At 39.4% G+C, this 16478-nt stretch overlaps 1 protein-coding gene across 1 annotated transcript in view; it reads left to right on the forward strand.

Moving 5' to 3' along the window:
• The window catches only part of HS6ST3 (heparan sulfate 6-O-sulfotransferase 3), a 323738-nt gene that overhangs the window by 32660 nt on the left and 274600 nt on the right, over positions 1-16478 (forward strand). The window lies entirely within an intron of this gene.

Raw genomic sequence — 16478 nt, forward strand, 5'->3', positions numbered from 1 at the left:
TATCATCATGAAATTATTATGGAAAGGCTTATCACTAGATAAAAAGTTTCAAATGTGTATTGTAGAAAATACTTTTTAATGCCATCACAGCACTTCAAGAAAGAAGCAAGGTTTCTATCTCTACAAGTAAATCTGACAGGGAAGTAACCCTTAGCTTCTTTAAAACAAATTCTTCAGCTGTAAACTTCCCTGGAGTTTGCATGAAGACTTCAGTGTAATTTAAAAAGAAGAAAACACCTGTTTTGGTGTTCTTAGTATGCTTTCTGTGACTTTAAAAGTGACTTTTCTTGGTGTTGTGAGAAAAAGCAAAGTAACTCTAGATATGTACCTTAAGCTTCACTCCTCTTGAAACCAGCCTCTGGAAAGTGACTAGACCAAGTCACGGAAAGAAAACTCATGGAGAACTATACAAAGGTGCCAGAAGTGCTTGAGACACTTCTGTGGCAGAATCCCTGGGTGCAGAGAGAGTTTTCAGGGCAGGCACTATTATCCACAACCCACAGTTGCATTGTTGTCCTACACACCTGTGTAGCCCAGTCTGTATCCCCAGTTATTGACGCTTCAGTAAGACCAGCAATTCTTACATTACCATCAGTGTTACCTTCAAAATTTAATTTAAATTACATTGAATTTAAATATATATAACAATATTTGAGAGGGACTTCCTTTGCATAAATACATGGGAAGGCAATTTGACCAAATAATCTTGTATTTGTAAGGTAGGTTTTCATAGCGTACTTGCAGAAAAGAGAAACTCTGGTAAATCTTTTACCTTTACTACCTTTTAGACACTACTGTGTTATAAGTTAAAATGAAAATAATAGGAGGTGATTGTATTAGCAGTCATCTTTGTATCAATGTTGAAGTCCATTCCTGGTGGAACTGATGTTACTGAATGGAGTAATTTTTTTAAAAACCATCTCAATGGGAGGTGAACTGGGCAATAAATTCGGAACAGTTTAATAGTTAAGAAATGCATTTGGAATTAAGGCTAAGAAGATACTCTGACTGCTCTGTTTTATCTGTTTTATGTAGCTGTTGTATTTCTATCACTTGAGTATCCTGCTGAAGGCTGAAACAAAATTGGAGGTAGTGTTTTTGATTCAGTATAATATTAATCTTTTAACTATTATGGGTACAAAAAGCCGACTCTGGTTGCCAGTGTTGTGAATGGATGGTCAGTGCCTTTTCTTACATCATAAGCAAATAAAAGCCATTGAGATTATGTACTGTTGGGTCCTTCTGTGAATCTGTTGTTAAAATGTTAGCCAAACTTTGAAGTAGTGTGTATACAGTGTAACTAATGGGGAAAGAAACCATAAAGCTGCGAATAGTTGTGACCTGTGTGCTGTCTCTGTTACTGTAAAATTTTGATTTTTCATTTTGGATATATGAATGTTTGAAGCATTTATGAACAAGTGAACATACTCTGAAATTTTGTCTGCTCTACGCAAGTTTTCTTGTGTTTGTTTATCCTGTGATTTGCTTTTTAAGACCTTACCATACGGGTGTTTCTTAAGTATCACAGAATGATCTTGGGCTCTGAGCAACCTGATGTTGTGAAAGATGTCCCTGCCCCTCGCAGGAGGGGTTGGGCTAGATCATCATCAAAGGTCCCTCCCAATCCAAACCGTTCTGTGCTTCTATGGTCTAGGTTCAGAGGGTCCTCTGGAGAGCATCAGCCCAAGAGGACCCAGACAGCAAGCTTCTTGTTACAAATTTTGAATTTTTATTGTACTTTTCAAGAGTAACCATTTTATATAGGTTGCTTTGGATTGTTCTTCTGGTGCCTCTGTCTACATTTGAAGCTTTCTGGTGTGCAATTAATTGTTTTTATGACATTCACTAATTTACAAAGATTAATTCTTTGAGGATTTCTCATATCTAGTCATCTGTGGTACGTATGCTTATTTGTGAGCACATACTGACCTGTGTGCTTCTGTGTCTGACTTAGTATTGTGTCCTGAAGTAGTCTGCAAAATGTAGTAAGAATTACTTCCTAACTCTTAATAAAATAAAACATAGAGCCCCAACCAAATGAACCCAAACCTCCTCTCTACCTAACTGATAACAAATTAAAAAACACCCCCTCCAACTAATAAAGTATTTTTTGCATATGAATTTCAGTGTTACTTTCTTAAGCTAGAGTAGTGAAAAAAGCACTTTTTGGAAAATCAAAGATACGTTTGAATCCTATAAGAAGGATTTTTTACGTAAGAAATCGAAGTTACCACCTGAGTAGCAGAACAGTAGGGCTTATTTTTGTGATAAAATGTATTAATATCTGCTCTGAATCTGCCATGGATAACTTCTGAAAAAAATTGTGCCATTTAAACATACTTAGTTGGAAGATTATTGAAATCTAGCAGGCCTTTATTTGAAGGATATCATAAAGTAATTTTGTGTTAAACATATGGAGATTAAGATTAATCAAAGCCCTTCATGCCCACAGCAGTTTATTATAGTAGTTGACATCTCAAACTGTTGCCTAATGAATACTTTAGTTCTACAAGGTGTTAGTTCAGATCCTTGAATATGAAAGATGCTGTTACAGGAGTCTTTGAGAAGATCTCATTGTTTGACCTGTTCTGTAATAAAATACCCACCACAGGAGGAGCTTTTCTAGTTTTATTCTGCAGTGTTTTCATGTATCGGAATGCTAGATCAAATAAAACTGTTGGAATGCTGTAGTTTTATTGTGTTTACCTCTAGCTGGAAAAAATTTTGGTGGACTGGTTCACCAGCGCAGTAAATGTCAGTGTAACTGTACCTGTTAACTCCCCTCTCATTTGTGATAGCCCATGGTGACAACAGGGTGTACAACAAAAACACTCGGTGTGTCCTTATTGTAAGTTCAAGGCGCTGGTAATGTGGACAGGAAAAGGCAACACCTTGTTCCTTTGTTCAGGCTCCTTAGTGTATAGGTGAGGGGGAGCAACCTGCTTCATAGCTATATGAAGAGTTTGAATAAATAGTGACTGGTTGCAGGGCCAGCACAAGTATTTCATTACTGTATAGCTGTGGTTGCTTTTGATGACTGTAGGAGGCAAAACTCTTGTAAGAACTTATTGGCACTTGCAAGTGTTCCATTTGCTTTCTCATCCCCATGTGATTTTGACTTTGAGACCTGGGTATGGTAACCTGCTGTGCCTCCCTAAATCTTAAACTCTGCTGTTTTTTGTTCCTCTGTTCTTAGTCTGAGCTCATACAGACATACGCTATCTTCTCTCATTTATTTCTCTTACAGGAATGCTTGTAGTCCCAAATCCTAGTGTGAATATACTGTCGGTACAGAAGAAAATAGATTGTTTCCTTGCAAACTGCAGAATGCCAAGTGATACAAAAGGAGATAAGCAGTGCTGGTCGCACAGCTTCTGTACAAACCAGGCCTGGTAGGGCTTGCCTGGTCCAAAACAGTTCATCTCCATGCAGGTGAGAAATCTGTGTTAACACTAGCTGGGGAATTTCTGTGTGCTTCAGTGAGCAGCATCACTGACATTGATTTTCTCCATTATGCTCTTACATGCCTAATGTGCAAAATCCAGTATGCCTAGTTTATGTAGTTTTTATATTATACATGGATTCGGTTTATCTAGGCTCTCTCTCCTCTTCCCAGTCTGGGTAGCTGGCTGGCTGTGCCTGTGACTTCTAAACAACTAGACGTTTTCACTTCCAGTACACCCTTAGTTACTCACAGCTGCTTCTGGAAATGTGGTCTTGCAAAAGAGAGGTCCTGTATTTTTAAAATTAAGGAAGGAGGTGAGGATTTATTATGGGACTAGGTACATAGTACAAGATGTCTTCCTTACTATTTTATCTTGAAAAAGTGGGTGTGCTGTGTTCAAGCACACTATTATATCTCTGCTGTCTCTGAGGAGATCTTGTAGGCATTCATGTAGATAGTAGTCCTGTGAGCTGCTGTAAAATGGGTGTGAAACTGCAGCAGAAGACTTCAAGCCAGGATAAACTGGCATTCTCTCAAAAAAAGGCCTGCACTCTTCTCCCTCATCTTAGTTACTGTGCCAGTGCTTATTTCTCTACCCTTGCCTCCCCCAACTTCCCAAAGCTTGTGTAGCTGTGAACTGAGTTGGTTTGGAGATCTATCTCGATTAAAATAAGCTATATTTATGTTCATGCAGCTGCAATGTAAGGGAAGGAAGAGAGTGTGAGGATAACAACTGGGGCTAGGAGGGCTGAGACTGTTGCTTCTTCTGCCAGCTTGATTAGTGCTGTGGGTTACAATCAATCAGTTGAGCTTAGTAGCTGTAGAAATATCTTATATAAATGCAACTTTGGATCACGCAGAGATCAAATATGATGTGAAATTGTGCCTCTGTCATGTCTTAGTATTTGCTATCACAATCTGCAGTTAGGATTCAGCAGTTTTTGCAGGTGGCGTTTTCAAGCAGGGCTAAAGCGTGCATATGGCAACGTCAGGAATACAGTCCTAAGGAGTCAACAAGTATTAGAGAAATCTTCCATCCTTGAAAATTTCTGACTAATCTCTTCCTTCACCGTGAAGAAGTAGACTCAAAATACCAAGGAAAAAAACCAGGCTAGACTCCTTTAACCCAGAGAATATAAAAATTGAGTTGGATTTGGAGCATTGTGTTTAATGGGTGGCATTGTAAATCAATGTTGATACCAGAAAAATGTCTAACTTATATTATGCCCAAAGGTTTTTTCTGTCTCTTGTTTGTTCCTCCCCCACTTTTTTCCACCTCCTCCTTTTTCTTCCTGGTTGCAGTTTGCAGGATCTCTTCCCTGGTTTTCTGTGCCACTGTCTTGCTATTCTTACTGTCTTTTTTTCTGTTTTTCTGTGTTATGTTCCTACCTTACCCTTATTTCCTGTTCTAATTCTGTTACTTCCCTGCTCCTTCTGTCTCCGTGTATCTTCCACCCACCCAAGCATCAATCGCACCACCCAGTCATAGGGTTTGAAAAGCTGACCAGAATGAAGACTAAATGCAGTTGGTGTTCGAAATAAAGCCATGCCATCTAGAGGCAGTGCTGGAGTGAGACAACAAAAAAGCCCCCACCCTCTTATTGCTATCAGAAAAGAGACGATCCTGTGTGCTTTCAGACTCTCCTCGCTTCTGGCTAGTAAGCGTGTGATTAAATACGTGCCCCTTTCTCCTCGTAAGCAAGAGGTGTGTGGTTTTTTTTGGTTCTCCATGAAGCATTGGGCTCGTATTCCTGTGCTGGTCATCCCCTATTTGCTCCCGCCTGCGCCATCGTTAGCAAATACATTTCACATCTTACCCCCCATTCCATCAACTCTTCTAGACAGCTGGGGATTTTCTGTGGGTTTCATTACTGCCTGCAGAGCTCTGATGATGGAAGATGCTTCTCCGTTGTTTTGCACGGATGTTGCTCTTGTTACTATGTATGTTAATATGTTTGAAGATTGCTGCCTCAGTGAAAAAGAGAAGATTCCCAGGACATTTCTGGCGGAATGACAGAGCTCAGAGGGTTGTGATCAGTGGCGCAGAGTCTAGCTGGAGGCCTGTAGCTGGTGGGGTTCCCCAGGGGTCAGTACTTAGCCCAATCTTGTTAAACCTACTCATCGATGACCTGGATGAAGAGTTAGAGCAACTTTGCTGATGACACAAAATTGGGAGGAGTGGTGGATACACCGGCAGGCTGTGCTGCCATTCAGTGAGACCTGGACAGGCTGGAAAGTTGGATGCAGAGGAACCTGATGAAGTTCAACAAGAGGGAGGAAAAAAAAAAAGCCAGCAGACTCTGGGTCAGTGTGGGATACGATTATGCTCTCTCTTCTGCAATCCTGTTTTGCCAGAAGCAGTTTGGCAACTATATTTCATTAGCTGTGGTAAGTCCGTTAATGTCAGTCCCTTCTGAGTTTTGACTTTGACCAACTTTGGTAGCAATTGCTGAAGTCTTATACAGCATGTAATTTTTTTTTTTACTGTTTTCTACTTATTAGCTTTTTATTGGCTTATTTTACTGACTGCCCTCTTCTGCATGGAGAACAGGTATCTGTTATCTATCCACATCTACCACAGAGGTTTACAACCTTTTAATAAGGTAATAGATTGTTCTGTTTGCTCTTATTCTTCTTTTATGGAAGCCATTCTGATTCTTTTCAGTCTCTCTGTGTTAGATCTGTTGTGTGGCATTTCTTTGAGTTCACTCTGATTTCAGGGTTTTTAGCAATTTATGCTATGTAGTATTATAAAAGAGGCTGCACCGATTAATTACCTAATGGTGTATCTGCATCCCCTGTTACTCTCCAGTCCTTTAGTTTTGTTTGTTTAGATCAAGTTTGTTTTAAACAGCAACTGCACTTTCAGTTTCATTGAGCCATTCATATGGGAACTGAAGTCCCTTTTCCTTGTTTGATAACTGTGAATTTACAGTCTTTAATAGGCTATAAAAAGCTTACATTTTCACTCCAAGGAGCCTTCAGTACTGTCAGAAAGAATTAGAGAGTAGGAATCTCTTACCCATTTGGATGTCATTTGTCTTGATAGTTGCTTTCTGGAGATAGTTAAGATTAATTCTGATATAATGTGCATATACTTCTATTTTCATAACTCATTTCTGGACAGTCACTCTCCTAAATACATTGCCATATGTTTATTGTTGACTTTCTCTGTATGCCCTGTGTATAGGATAAATAATCCAAATCAAAGAAAGAGGTAGCATGAAATTTATAACAAAACAGAGTTCCATGTCTTATTTTTTAATAATGAAAATTTCATGTCATAAAGCACAAAAATCCTGAAGTTGTTTGAGTTTTAATTCTGTATAGTTACTACTTGGAATCTAGACTCTCTCTCCCTCCCACACATATGCCTCGTTCCCTTCCAGATATGCTAATCGCTGCAGGGGGTGGTAGGGAGGATCAAAAGTGACAGTAACATAAGTTTGTGTATCTATATGCGGTAATCAGAAACCACAGGCTTACTTTATCAAAGTGGCTCTGAACTTACTTTCTGTTCAGCAGTCTTGAACATTCGTCTCTTGAGTTTTGTCTAGGGATTTTGCTTGTCTTAAGTAGAATTTTGAATACCAGAAAGAGAACACAGTATTTATTTTAAAAAAGGGTGAAAATAATAAATCCAACCCGATAGAGGCCATGAAGGGAAGAGCCATGGGATAATTCTAATGCCTTATTTTAGATGTGTGGTTCCCCTTCCCCCTTCCCCCCCCCCCCCCCCCCCCCACTTCTGCAAAGATGTGTGCAAAGGTTCTTCATCCTAGTCCAGACCCTGGAAGAGTAAGGCGAAGTGTTTATCAGAGGTTGTTTAAAGATTATTTACAAAAAACTGACAAGAATGAGCAAGGAAGTGCCATAACATTGCCACTTAAGTGACCAAAAGGGCTTTTAGTTGATGCAAGTAAGCTGACATTCAGATGTTCTTTTTGATGTTTAGCTGAAAATGCCCGCACAAGGTTTAATTTTCTGGAAGGCTGTTTTTGTTAAGTGCGTTTCTTAACATTTAGAGTTTTTCTGCTGTTTTGAAAATCTAATTTATTTAATTGTGTGTCTATCAGATCCTGGGTTGTATGCGTGCCATAAAGTGCTTTTCAGCAAATGAGGCTTCTGTTGTATTTCGGAGATAGCACCTGAAGTAACAAATCTTGTCTTTATGTCCATATTGGACCCTAACATAGACTGACTAAATTGAGAAGCTACTGTGAAGTTACTTTGTCTTAACTGTACTGTTCACTTGGGTGTGACATATGTGCAGTGCTCATCAAAGCTAAATGGTGGTGTGAAGCTAAATAGAGTATGTTAGGTTATAAAATTGTACATATGCTTTTTATTAGTGAATGAAAGCAAGCCTTCATTTATCTACCTTTGTAGAAAAAGTTAACAATTAGAGAGAGGAGTGCATTCCTATCCATCTTATCAGGGTCTGTGAAGTGTCCATTCCTCCCACTTAAACCTGTCTTCTCTTTTTTATCTCGTTCTCAACTGCATATGTTTTTGGAAAGAATGTTAGACTTACGAAAACAAGCTCTTCCTCTTCTACTTTTGTGCTTAGAAATCCTTTTGCTTCTTAAAAATCCTTTTCACAGTTCCTCTTGTATTCTTGCATAATATCTGTAATACTCCTGCTGAAACTACGCTAAGAACTCTGCAGTTTTTTCCTCTGTTTGTGAAATTGCCTTTACCTCAGCTTTCAGAAGTCTCATCAAAACTACACTGTGGTAATTCTGTTGTTTCTCATCAGACATATGTTTTCATATTTTTGCGTGTGGGATGTGTGTGTGTGTAGGGGTTGTCAGGTCCACCTCAAGATACTTATTCTTCATGTGAAAATGCATAAAGTTTTCCTGCCTCTTCAGCTCCCAGTCAGATCCTTGATTATGAAGGAACTAGGCAATAAATGGAATGAAGAAGCCTCTTGTCCTGCAGAAGAGGATGCTGCTAGCAAAACTGGGTTACCGCTCTGGGAATTTGTAGTTCCGTGTGCGTCAGACACTGGTGCATATTCATAATTTTATTGTAAGACATGTACTGCTTTTTAATATATTGTTTAAGCTTTCCAGAACAGATTTTAGTTAGGTTAGCTTCTAGCATAGGTTTAAATAATGTTAAATGTTAGTTAAAAAGACTACTATAAATAAATTTTGGATATGAATTTATTCACCTTGGCTTTTTGCAGATTGGACAGTACAAGCATTTTAATATAGCATCAAGGATGCTGATGTAAACTCTAGGAAGAAGTACCTAAGACACAGACTTTTTATGAAGCAAATTAGCCTGTCACAGATTAGTGATGGTAACTTTTTGCTTAACGATTGTCACAGTATATACACTGCTACAGCAAGAAGATGCTAAAATGTCTGTGATGTGGGTCTGGGCAGTACCTTGTGCTGGTGCTTCTGAAGTTTACCACTGAAAGGGAAATTTGAGTGTTTCTGAGCAAGCTCTATGCTCTTCATCTTGTGCAGAGCGTGAACACAAGAGAGTGATGAAAGGTTTCAGTGTAGTGATTTGAATATTGTCGGTAAAGTAATTGCAGGCAGTGAGCCTACGGGATAGAAGTTGATTGGGAGGTATGTAAACTACGGGGAGGTATAGCGATTTTTGTGGAGCAACAATGGCATGCTGAAACAGTATTTGTTAATTGACCAGTGTGTTTAAGGAGGAAAAATCTGCCTAGTTTAAGATGGAGCATTTTTCTTTCATTTGTACTTGTTGCCTAAATGAGAGCTCATTATTCCGGTTTAACAGCTAGTAATTGCATTGATGGCTCCAAGTGTTACTGAATCAGCACTAGAACACTTAAAGTTATTTATACAGATTTACTGTGTTAGTAACTTTTCCATGAGTAACTATGCCATTTAAAACTTAGCCTATTAAGGGGTCTTCATTTATATCATCAGTAGCGAGGGTGCTTCCTCCTTTTCCCTTTAGTGATCTTTTAGGCATTTTTCTTCATTTATACCGGTGTCTGCTTCATTTGTCACTGTTGAACAGTAAAATTATCTAGTTTTCGTAAAGTGGCTTTTATAACAGCTGGTGCATAAATATTTTGGTGGCTAATGGTTTTTGAGGAGATGAGATAGTTTTAAATTCGCAAATCGGGATGAGCTAATAGCTCTCTACTCCTGGGAAGTTAATACTTTATTGATATTTTGTAAAATTTTAAAAAGTGATTTTATGGAGAAATATTAAACTCCCAGCTTTTTGTCATTTAGTTGCAAAGCCTAAATGCCTTCCAAATATTAACTACTTGAATATTCATTAACAGTTATCAAAAACTAATCTTTATAAGAATGTATCAACTGATCTAGTGAAGTGTTTACTGGTTTTCATCCCTGTGACTGCCCTGTATAGTAGAATTGCTGTATTCATTTGGACAAACCCACTTGACCTCAGAAGCAGCATTAAGACATTTATAAATATGGCAGTGAGAGTACTGGTTGCTGTTTTTTTCTGTCTGGCCTAAGAATACTGGAAAACAATAACGTATGTTGGGCTGGTTTTTAAAATGTGTTCATGCTGATGGTACCTGTATGAAAATTCTCCTTGCCTCCTTTACCTGCACAAGAGTTTCTAGGAGGGAGTATAATCACTATACTCAGTTTTAGCCAGGGTCTGTGGCTGTTTGCAAACACACTGCGGTTTTCACTGAAGTGAAGATTCAAGGAGCCACTGTGCGTGAAGTTTCTTAAATTGGTACATCTGCTTTCACATCTCGGACCTGAGTTTCGGTGTAAGGTGGTACAACCCTTCGCAATGCCACATGTCTCTCTGTCCAGGTTCTCATCTTGCATGCCTGAACTTGGTCGGGTGTGGTTGCATTTGTAAGGTACAGCTGTCTGTTGGGAGTGTGAAGTGGTCAAGGGGGAGGTAAAATGCTGAGTTAAACCAGATGACCAGGCTAGATGATTGTGGACGCTTAAAACTTGCTCCCTAACCAAATAAATACCCAATAACTGAGACATTGCAGTGTTTTCTACCCTCTGCTGCAACCTAACTGAAGGAATGAGACTGAGAGCTTTCCATGACATCCTTTGAAAGAATTGGGTTTAATCCCGAAAGCACAGGGCAGAGCAGAAGTCTTGTCAATGCTTGGCGGTATGTTTCGATCATTCTTTGTGTGGCTGCAACTGTTAACCACAAGATGGTGCAGTGAAATGAATTGCAACTTTTGTGTATTCTTGCTTCTGAGTCACTAGCGCAGGAATATTTGGCAATCTGTGATGGGAAAAAAATTTCAAAAGAAAGTTTGTAAATAGGAAGTCTACAGGTAGTAATACCCCATTTTTAGAAGGTGTTCTGAGTGGTACTTAGTGCAGACATGCTCTTTCCATTGAAAAGTGATTAAATAGGATATCAAAATTACTGAACTAAATAGTGCTGTTTAATCATTGAATGTCATTGGTATTGAACTCTGTCCCTTTTACAGATGCAGTGTGTGTAAAGGAATATTTAAGATAGATTTATCCATGATTAAGGAGGAAATGATTGTGATACAGAAACTTTTTTTTTTTCTAGATTCCAAATCTCAAACTCTCTTCCTGTGTATTTATGACCTTGGTAATTTTTATTGTTGTAATAAATAAAGCAATTATTTACTGTCCATTTCCCTTATGAATTGCACTTTGTTATGAATAGATGTATGCAAGGTTGAAAACAGAACAGTTGATTCCAGGCCATACTGATGTACAGTACTGCCTGAGGACAAATGTATCTTGCTGTCATGGTAGTGTATGATCCCAGTGGTGTCTTCTCCTTCAGTCTTTCGTAGCTTTACTGCTAGAATAATGTTAGGGCTCTCTTGTATTACTTTAACATTTTTCTTTTGAGCAGATGATGTGCTCCTCTCTTCTCTCTAAAAACGCCTTAGCCAGGTTGTCACCAAATCAAAGCATCAGACCTCTCAATGCTTCTTTTAGGCACTGTTTTAACTCCTTTGCAGATAGCCACAGAAAGCCGCATGTTCCGCCTTAATATGTTTCCTCTGTTGGACTCTGTCTGTGTCTTGGTCCTGCTCTGTGAAGACAGGGAAGTTCAGAGATAGCTGTCAGCACCTGTGTTTTCTCAGAGTGCACAAGAAGAGATTCCAGCTCTAGTTTGGATGGGTCATTTTTTGGGGAAAATACTATTCATGTGAGGTTCTGCACAACTCATGGGAACTGTGTCAGTAAGATATCCTTGGCACTGAGCAGCAGTTAACCGCTGTTGTCTCCCTTCTGCTGGCTACCACTGCAGCACTGCAGACTGGCACCATCTCTGTATCAGAGCCAGGCAGAGTGGTGTGTCAGGTGCATGTGTAACCTGATGCTGGTCTGGGAAGAACTGAAAATGTTTGTCCTCAGCACAGTTAGAAGCCTCTTCTTGTAAGAGTGGTTGGTAGAGTTGGTACAGTCTCCAGGTTAACTTCTGCACATCACATGCTTCCCTCAAGCTGTGTTTGCACACACCACTAGCTGAGTGCTGTGGTTGATGGTGATAATTCTTTAATTCTATGCATCAGCAGTGGTGTCATTACCACTGGCAGAACCTAGTATTTAGTTGTTTGTTCTTGCAGGAAGCAACCATGTAACCAGGATCAGTCCCTCTAAGAAAAGCACCAAGAAGTATCTTCGATGATGTTGACAGGTAGAGCCACCTTTGTGAATGAGACTGTTGGAAATCCTTGTACCTGTCATTATTATGGCAACAGCATAGGTAACTTCATCTGGTACTACTGGCAATGCTTTGGCGCTGTTGAATGAAGCTTCGTTTATTGTTGTTTTTCTTTGTACTTCCCTGTCTGACATGAAGAGTGAACACGAACAGATCTCTGAAGAGTTGATATGAGTATACAGAACACAATGGCATTTGCTGGGTCTGCTTATGGTCTTGCACATGAGTCAGTCTCTTTGGCTGTAGTGCTAGTGCTTAGTGATCTGAAAGCATTAGACTTATTTAACTGCCTTACAAGATCTGTCCATGCTGGAAAAAACTGTTGTGAGGGAGGAGAAATATTTGATTTCTAAGATTCCTTGTCCATCCAGCAAGATTTTTTGGTGGTGTTAGATACCCTGCCAAAGGCAAAATTTGCAGAAAATGAAAACTTCATTTCTTTTTGAAATTAAAAAAAAAAATCCTGAAAAAATAGCATGAACAACTTCATAGGCTTCCAGTGCCTGTCTGATATTTACATTTGTGTTAAACGTGCAAAATGACAAGTCAAAACAGTTTTTTCTAGTGAGTGAAAGAAAGAGAGAGTTCGCACCACTATGGTGTTGTGTCATTCTAATTTATTTGACTTGCTTCCGTTCTTGAAATCGTTATAGAGGTTTTCAAACCGAAGTGGAGTTGTCAGATATTAGTATCTGCTAGAAAGGTGCTTCATAGCTGAAGGATGCTTTTTCTGCACCAAGTGGATGACCTGGCTGTTTTCATGCTGTATTTCTGCAAATAGTAATTATCAATACATCCCACACTTCTTACGTGCAATTTTCAACTTGTGATAAAGGTTAACAGTACACGTGTTTTTCTTCATACCCCACATCCTGATTGCTCTAGATTTTTTTTTTTTTTTTGGCTAAAGTTTCTTAGAATACACAGTTATAGGGAAAATCGAGCAAGTTAAGCAGACATGTAAGGACATAGTTAAAAGTGACATTTTCTTGGTGTTCTCATGGTTATTTTGCGGATATAAATAATTTTAAAACCAATTAAGACTGGCAATGCTACTAATTATATAGTTTCATCAAGGAAATAGCTATATAATTTGTACTGTTTTCTAGAATGATGCCTGAATATTCCATTATGTTGTGAGCAGAGGAGAGTATTTTACTGTCACATTCAACTGAATTTATTGTTATTTTTTTTCCCTGTCTCTGCTCTCTATATGGCTGTTCTCATTACAATGTAGAGGTATGTATTTTTCTATGGAGTGCAATTTTTAATTTTTTTTGTTTTGTATTGAGTTATCTGAATCTGACAGAAGCATGGCTGCCTGAAGTCATGTTCTTCTGTTGTCACGCCCATGGTACATCCATTTCTAGACCAGCTTAGTAGATGTGTCAGCCTGAAAGATGTTACAACCATGGTGACTGATCCCCCGCCTCATGGTCTGCTACATGAAAGCAGACTGATCTGATGTCAAGATTGTGTCTGTGGGGTAAACAACTTGTGGAGAATGTCCTGATTTTTAACAGGTCAGCGTCAAGAACAGAATCTTCTTCTCCAGAGGGAACTTTTCTGTGGATCTGAAGAAAATAAAATAAACGGTTTCCTCTCTGCTGTCTTGCAAGAGGAAACCCCTGAGGAGACGGGTAATTGGATACAAGAAACATCAGAAATTATTTTCAGTGCATGCTTGTTTTTAGCAGGCCAAACTTGACAAGGGAAGGGAAGACTGTTTCCAAAGGGCCAGGGTTTGAGTAGTTGTGGCGTGGTTCTTGAAACTTGCTGCGTGTAGGAAGTGCTTTGTCCCTTTCGGTCCCTGTGCTTCTGGAAATGTTTCCAAGATGTGTTTGGAGAGGGGCAAGGAGCCTTTGTTAGGCTGCTGCTTGCTGCACAGCAGGCTGGCAGCTCGTCGTCCATCCCAGAAGCGATGTGTCACCCTGCGCTGTCTGAGGGAGGAAGCGCTGTTATCTCTGGAGTTAGCTCAAGCCGGTGTCAGAGTGCGGCAAGCTGGCAGCGACAGACCTGTGCGGAGTCTCGCCGATGCTTGTGGTGACCTGCCTGACCGGGGCCTGAGCTGCCAGCCTGCAGTCGTACCCCATGACAGTGGGAGAGCCAGGTGAGAAAGCAGCTCCTTCACTGCAGGAGTTGTGTTTCAATAGAACCTGTAGCTGCAAGTCTGTATAAATTGATAAGTACAATAAATTGGTCTCTACAGAGGAGTTGGTAGAAGAATGAGGAAAACGTAAGACTGCTTTGACTTCAGAGCAGACAACTGGTGTGTTATTTTATCTTCTGCCATTGCTAAATGGAAAACAAACGTGTATTTGCCAACTGTGTGCCATGTTATCAAAGACTTCCACAGCATAAGAAAGCACTCCATAAGCGTGTGATGTCTTTTAGCCTTAACAAGATATCTTGTAATTAGATTTATGTAAATGTATGGTGTCTTTTAGCCTTAACAGGATATTCTGTAATTAGATTTATGTAAAAGAGAAGAGACATGGGTTTTGTCTTTTGCTGTTTGAGCAAGGTTTTCTAAACAAACGTGACTCTCTGCCCTAAGTACTGTGCTGCTGCTAGACTAATTAATCACTTCCATGCTGGAGAGGGATCATGAAGAAATGACCTATAGCTTTGAAATTTCCTGGGGCTACTACTTGTGTATGTTGCTGAATAATTAAAACTTAAAAGCAGCATTTTCTTGAAGTTGCTGAGTTATGTGGCTTTGATCAAATTCTGTGAATGCAAACTGAGTGACTTGCAAAGTTAATAATGTACTACTGCTACTTTATTGCAACATCTGTACTTGTCTGACTGTAACTAGAGAGGTGCCAACACATTAACTCAATACACTTTCTACCTGAAATATCAACTTAATTAGGATCATTTATCAAAATGACACTTGTTTCGTAAGGCCAAATCCAATTGATTACTGTTCGTTCTGCTGCATTTGTGCCAGCATTAAGAGCAATACTTTCAGAAACAGAGGTGTATAAATATATATCTTGGATTGCATGAAAATGTACTGCCACAGGAAGTACACTGAAATCTGTAAAGGAAAATACAAGAATTGAACCAATGCAGTTGCTTAGTCTCTGTGATCATCTTATCTGAGTAGTTCATGTTTGCCCTCATACGATGGGAAATAGCAGGGAGAAATTGTCGTTGTTTTGCAGGTGGGGACTTCAGAATCAGAGAGACCAAGGCTCAGACTTCCAAATGTGTTTAATCACCTTAATGGCTTTTGATGAGACTAGGAGTTAAGTATCTATTTGTCTTCTGAGGTTCTGGATTTAAGATCAACTGAAGTCAAACTAGGTATTTCATGTTTTGGGAAAGTACTGCTCAGACAACAAAACCATTTAAAATTCCAACAGCTAAGATAGTATTATTTTACAACAGAGTACTTTTCTAGTGTATGAATGAAGGCTATTCTTAGGGGTCATGTTTCTTTAAACTGAAGTCTGGATCCTTTTCTAGACATGCTAATGTCATGTGCTATGTGCTCAAAACCTTTTGAATAGTGGTGTCTGAACACCAGATGTGACCTGACTGACATGTCTTTAGGCCTGTATGTTTAAGGTTATGAAGTTGGAGTGACCCTATCAGCCCTCCAGTTCCCTTGGTAAGTCAAAATTAAAACTTTAAAAAGCGGGTAGGATCACCTGGGGGAATCAGAGTGGTTAAGTAGATCTAATGAAACCCCAGCTAAAAGAGAAAGCAGAGCATTGCCATTTTGAATAGGGTAACGTTCCTCTTTAAAGAAGAGGAGCTCAGTGGTGGGAAGGAATTAGTTTCAGAGATGGGATTGAGTCTCCTAACTTTTGCTTACCAAATGTTGATGAAGGTATGGAAAGAAACATGACATCCAGTAAGCCCTTGAAATGGGATATTCACAAGGTATGCAAGGGAAGAATGGCTTAGAGAAGAGGAATGCAAGTCAGGTCCAAAATTGTTTTGCAAACTGTATCCTGTAGTTTTCCGCATTCCACTTTCACAGGGAATTGCTGTATAGTCCCGAGGCTCATCTGTCTGAAGACAGCAGTAGTTAGTGTGCTAATGATATGGATGTTTGCGGCAGAGTGGAGAGCGTCTGCTGGGATGCTGAAGGGACAGTTTCTGAATTTCAAGGGAGCTTGGTAATTTGGAGAAGTGGTCTGAAGTAAATGAGGTCTCAGTTCAGGACTGATTCAGCACTACTCCCTGCACAAGCTGCTAACAAGAACCCAGCAGATAAAACATGGGAATAACTCATTTACTTTTCCGTTCTGCAGAAAATGCTGTGAGGCCGTAGCTGGTCACAAATTGAACGTGATTCAGTCATGTCAAGCTCTTTTGATGAAAGGCACGTAATACTGGGCTGTATAAA

This window comes from Opisthocomus hoazin, chromosome 1 (assembly GCF_030867145.1).
Source record: "Opisthocomus hoazin isolate bOpiHoa1 chromosome 1, bOpiHoa1.hap1, whole genome shotgun sequence".
Classification (NCBI taxonomy): Eukaryota; Metazoa; Chordata; class Aves; order Opisthocomiformes; family Opisthocomidae; genus Opisthocomus; species Opisthocomus hoazin.